Source organism: Oncorhynchus gorbuscha, unplaced genomic scaffold (genome assembly GCF_021184085.1).
Source record: "Oncorhynchus gorbuscha isolate QuinsamMale2020 ecotype Even-year unplaced genomic scaffold, OgorEven_v1.0 Un_scaffold_16:::fragment_2:::debris, whole genome shotgun sequence".
In the NCBI taxonomy this organism is placed as follows: domain Eukaryota; kingdom Metazoa; phylum Chordata; class Actinopteri; order Salmoniformes; family Salmonidae; genus Oncorhynchus; species Oncorhynchus gorbuscha.
In genome coordinates, this window is record NW_025744820.1 from 244,001 (window position 1) to 250,000 (window position 6,000).

Genomic DNA, 6,000 nt, shown 5'->3' on the forward strand with positions numbered 1-6,000 from the left:
TTCTGTCTGCGCTAATAAATGAAGGGAATGAGGTGACAGTGTGTCCTGGCCCCTGTTGTAGCCCAAATGGATGGGAAAGAATCCAAGTGTTGTGTCCCAGCTGTGGCCTTGGAATAATTCATTTTACTCTGGACATTCTCCGCCGACCCGGGAGAGTGGATCCAGGGAGTCTGATGGCAGACTACGCTCTGCCCCAACAGAGACTCTGAATATTCTCCTAGTGAAATTGTTTCTGCTCGCAGTGTGAGCAAAGAGTTTGACTTATGACACTGACTGACTAATCAAAAGAGAACCGTCGTGCTATACACTGACTGACTATCCACGAGGACCTCACTTAGTTGTCAGCCAACCTCTCCAATAAGACGCCATCTCTCTCCTCTCTCTTTGCTTTCCTCTGTCTTTGCTCTCCTCTCTCTTTGCTCTCTTCTCTCTTTGCTCTCTTCTCTCTTTGTTCTCCTCTCTCTTTGCTCTCCTCTCTCTTTGCTCTCCTCTCTCTTTGCTCTCCTCTCTTTGCTCTCCTCTCTCTTTGCTCTCCTCTGGTTGGTTAGGAAGCGGTTGCGTTACTGCTTCATGAAGCGCTTCACAGACAGAGATGGCTCCAATTGGCTCATTCATCCCCCAGTCTCTCCCCAGAAACTATTCCACAGGTTGTTAGTGTAAATGAGAATGTGTGCTCAGTCAACTTAACAGGTAAAATAATTGTTAAATAAAATAAATGGCCATTTGTTTTTTGTGTGTTGAACAGCGAAGAGCCTCTTCAACACACACTTGATGAACATGTGCACACACACACACACACACACTTGGTAAACTAACGTAGGATATTTGGGTAAATGGAGAACCGGAGCGGAGGTCTTACTCCTCTCTTTTTCCTCTCTTACCCCACTTCTCACTGTAAAGAAATCTCCATGACCGCCATTGGCTGTCTGGCTACTGTAGCCAATCCCGTGGTAGGAGCCATTTCTGAGACTTTCATGCAACCATTGGTTTCTCTGGTCTCTGAGATGGGAAGATGGATGGATGGATCGTTGAGATAACTTGTTGCCATAGCAACAGCTATGTATGCTGGAAGCTTAAAAGCACCATCTCAATCCTGTCACGTGTGATCTGGGGACATACATACGTACACACACACACACACACACACACACACACACACACACACACACACACACACACACACACACACACACACACACACACACACACACACACACACATACATGCACACACATACAGGCCGAGCATGCCTATTTGTAGCCGTGTAAATCTTTATTTGCATCTACATGGGAACCATAACGATGACGATGATGATACTAACCTCCTGCAAAATGACTTATTTTTGGCCTCTGAGTGATCACTGTAAAGGATTCCGTTGGAGCGACAGGCTAGGCGCAGGTGCAACATTTTGCGGGTTGTTTTGAAGCAAAGGCCCTGGTCATGTGACTCTGGCTTCCTGGGGAATATATGAAATGGTGGGGGTGGGAGGGGTGTGATGTGACATCATGTTGCGCTGCCTGCAGTATCTGGGCCAGAGGGCCAGAGGGATTATGGGGCTAGTCAGATAAAACAGTGGGGGGGGGGGGGGGGGGGTAGGAGGGCTGGGTTAAGCATGTCAACAAAGACGGTGGTGAGATATTGGGAGACCCCAGACTCCCGCCTCGATTTCCATCCTCAGCTTCTTGGCTTTTGAGCTCTCTGACTAGAAGATGTTGCACAAGATAGACGGGAAAGCAAAATGCATTAATGATCTGTTTTTATCAAACAGTGGTTGCTCCTCGAGAGGAGAGTTGTGACCGGTCCCCTGTGTTATTCAGACACTTTTATCCCAATTTGTCTCCATTCCTGGGATCTCAGTGTTTTGTCTTGGAGTCTCTTGAACCCTCAAACTCCCCTCCCTTCCCTATGTAACTCCCCCCTCCCTTCCCTATGTAACTCCCCTCCCTTCCCTATGTAACTCCCCCCTCCCTTCCCTATGTAACTCCCCTCCCTTCCCTATGTAACTCCCCTCCCTTCCCTATGTAACTCCCCTCCCTTCCCTATGTAACTCCCCCTCCCTTCCCTATGTAACCCCCTCCCTTCCCTATGTAACTCCCCTCCCTTCCCTATGTAACCCCCTCCCTATGTAACTCCACCCTCCCTTCCCTATGTAACCCCCCTCCCTTCCCTATGTAACCCCCTCCCTTCCCTATGTAACTCCCCCTCCCTTCCCTATGTAACTCCCCCTCCCTTCCCTATGTAACTCCCCCTCCCTTCCCTATGTAACTCCCCTCCCTTTCCTATGTAACTCCCCTCCCTTCCCTATATAACTCCCCTCCCTTCCCTATGTAACTCCCCCTCCCTTCCCTATGTAACTCCCCCTCCCTTCCCTATGTAACTCCCCCTCCCTTCCCTATGTAACTCCCCTCCCTTTCCTATGTAACTCCCCTCCCTTCCCTATATAACTCCCCTCCCTTCCCTATGTAACTCCCCCTCCCTTCCCTATGTAACTCCCCCTCCCTTCCCTATGTAACTCCCCCTCCCTTCCCTATGTAACTCCCCCTCCCTTCCCTATGTAACTCCCCTCCCTTTCCTATGTAACTCCCCTCCCTTCCCTATATAACTCCCCTCCCTTCCCTATATAACTCCCCTCCCTTCCCTATGTAACTCCCCCTCCCTTTCCTATGTAACCCCCTCCCCTCCCTATGTAACTCCCCCTCCCTTCCCTATGTAACTCCCCCCTCCCTTCCCTATGTAACTCCCCTCCCCTCCCTATGTAACTCCCCTACATATGTAACTCCCCTCACATCCCTATATGTCTAGGGATGGATGCTGGCTCAGGAAATTGTTGGACCACACAGTATAGTTCAGCCAGAGTTAAGGTGAGAACTAGAGTTGCGGGTGTTTTCATTTAGGCAGCGTCTGAGAGCCAAGTCAGACGCGACCATCAGAGTTAGCATGGATGTACATGTGTGAGAGTGGATCTGTATGTGTGTGTGTGCTCTAGTAAAACTGTGGGGAGTGAGTATGAGCAGGCAAGGTTGTCAGCAGGATTGGGAAAGGTGCCGCCAGAACCTACAACTCCATTGATGTTTGTGTGTTTGGTTACTAAGGATTAACTCTTTCCAGCATCCACGTTCAGAGTCCCTGATGAGAGGGAGCTTGGCGTCTCCTTAGCGACCGCCAGCGTAGGGGCGGGGCGAGAGCGTGCAGAGAATGGCCTGGCAGGAAAGTGGGTCATCCTGCCAGATTATGTCCCGTGTGGCCGGCTCTGTCCGCTCTGCCCCGTCTAACCAGGGGAGCAGAATTAGGAGTCGCTGCTGTCTCACAGCCCTCCATGTCCTCTAGTCCCAGCTGTGGTTGACTTAATCAGAACATCCATTGGTTTTCTCCCAGCCAACGTTTCCCTTTTACAGGGAGCAAAGGCAATTAAAATGGCCAGGATTAGACTATAGCGTCAGCAGGAGGCTCCTAATGCGCACTCCCAGATAGTGTGTGTGTGTGTGTGTGTGTGTGTGTGTGTGTGTGTGTGTGTGTGTGTGTGTGTGTGTGTGTGTGTGTGTGTGTGTGTGTGTGTGTGTGTGTGTGTGTGTGTGTGTGTGTGTGTGTGTGTGTCGATAAGCAGTAGACACACACGATCACTGGATGGGTTGCTGCTATCCCAGGTTAGTAGGACACCAGACTCAAACGACGGTTCAGAGAGGGTTCAGGGGTCAGACAAGGGCCGCCCTTTGGAGGAAACACGGTAGGCTGCAGTAGGGTGACCTAATAGGGGTCATGAGAATCATGGGAACTTGTCCAATAACATGGGCGTGTCTGAAATTGCACCCTATTTCCTATATACAGTAGCTCACTACTTTTAGAGTACCATTAATGAGGGAATAGGGTGCCATTTGGGATGATGCAGGTGCATGCAGAATGCCTCTAGGGGTGGTGTGCTTGTTGTTTTTGCTGCATTGAGAAAATCCTGTTGTTTTCTTTAATGGATGGAGAGTCCCGCAAGCGGTGGAGGGGAGGCAGGTCTTCGGGGGCTTTAAATAGCTTCTTGAGAGGGAGGGAGACCGAGAGAGCTTGAGGCGTAAACAAAAACATGACTGTTTGTTCTAAAAGCCTCTGTCTGGGTGGCCATCCACTAGCTCTGGGGAGATCGTCTACAGACCATGTCATAAGTTGAACTGCTGATGGCCTAGACCAGGGCTGCCCAAACCTCTTCCTGGAGATCCACTGTCCTGTTGGTTTTCAGTCCAACCCTAATTTAGCGTATCCGATTCAGCTAGTTAAGGTCTAGTTGAGCAGCTAATTAGTAGAATCAGGTGTGTTAAATTAGGGTTGGACTGAAAACCCACAGGATGGTAGATCTCCAGGAAGAGGGTTGGGCAGCTCTGGCCTAGACAGAACATCCACCCACAGGGTTGACTATATATAGACTCTCTTTACAGCCATCCATATTAGGCTCAGGATTTCAAAGATTTGCAATTTATTGACTTCGGCTGTCGGAGAGAACACGGAGGACGTGTCCTGGGAACCGATAGCATCGTTAGTTTCATATATTTCAATTAGTTTATGGCTGTCGTCATGTTGAGCTATCACCATAGCAACAGCGATTAACATCCCCTCGGCCTAACATAATCTCTCTGATGTTGAGTCGATATTTGAATCGACTCACATGTTGACTTGTGAAAGATCGGACCGATCCAGTTTGCCAAGTCAGATATACATAAATATCCTTTAATGGAATTGGTTAAGTTTTGTAAACCGATTTCCAAAATGGAGGTGCTTTGGGAGTAGGACAGAATTGGAGGACATAACTGCAGTGTTGTTTCCAGGGACATCAAAGGGAGGCCAGACTGTTCCTTTCTCCCCATTAACTCTACATCGGAGGGCATAATGGAGCCGTAATGGCCTCATTACTGGGAGAGAGACGACCCATTGTGGCGCTAGTTTCTCTCTATTCCACAGTAATGAGGAAGGAGAGGGGTCCCGGTCCCGCTCCTGAATTCATAGTCATAGTTTTTTAAATTATTATTATTTTGTGGTCATAAGAAAGTAAGTAGTCATTTCCTCTGAGGAATTAAAGGCAGTGTTCCGTTGTTGAGTTCTTTTTTAAAGGGAAGCCATGTGGCTGACATCTTTGGTTCAGTGCATTTTCTGGACTTTAATAGAGAGAGGAATTCTGGGACATAGAATGAGCCAGCAAAGACTAGTGATCAGGGTGGCCTTGACCAGAGTGTGTCAGAGGGCCACACTAAAAGGAGAGTTAGTTCTTGGCCTGTCTAGACCGCATTTGTTAGTCCTTAGTGGGTAATTCACAGCCAGTATACAGGATGCAGTCATATGGATTCAGAGGATGAATATACAGTGACATTAAATCCCCCTCATTCCCCAATGTCCCTCCCAACCACAGACTAACCATAGAAATATAATAACTAGAACAGCTGTTTTTGGTATAATATAATAATAATAATATATGCCATTTAGCAGACGCTTTTATCCAAAGCGACTTACAGTCATGTGTGCATACATTCTACGTATGGGTGGTATGACACTATGGTCAAGGATTCTATGATTGGGGCTGATAGCCACTCTACTTGACCAAAGCCCAATGTCTGATTCTGCTGGAGATTTCCAGAGAGGATATACAGTATTGGCTTGACCTGTTATATCTCCTAAATTGGAACAGATTGGATCCGAACCTCAGTGTGTGTATTGTGTAGTGTGTGTGTGTGTGTTATCTGTGTGCGGAAGGAGAGAGTGCCAGGGCCCACTGTATCTCATCTTCTGGACAAGTGCTTAATCTGTGACCCAGCATAAGGGATTATTGGATGTGGGGGAAATGGACCTTGAGGTTCACCCAGGAGGTTTGTGGTTTGCTCCCCCTCTATGATGATTGGATAGTGTGTGTGGGGGGTGGGGTGGAGGTGTGTGTGTGTGTGTGTGTGTGTGTGTGTGTGTGTGTGTGTGTGTGTGTGTGTGTGTGTGTGTGTGTGTGTGTGTGTGTGTGTGTGTGTGTGTGTGTGTGTG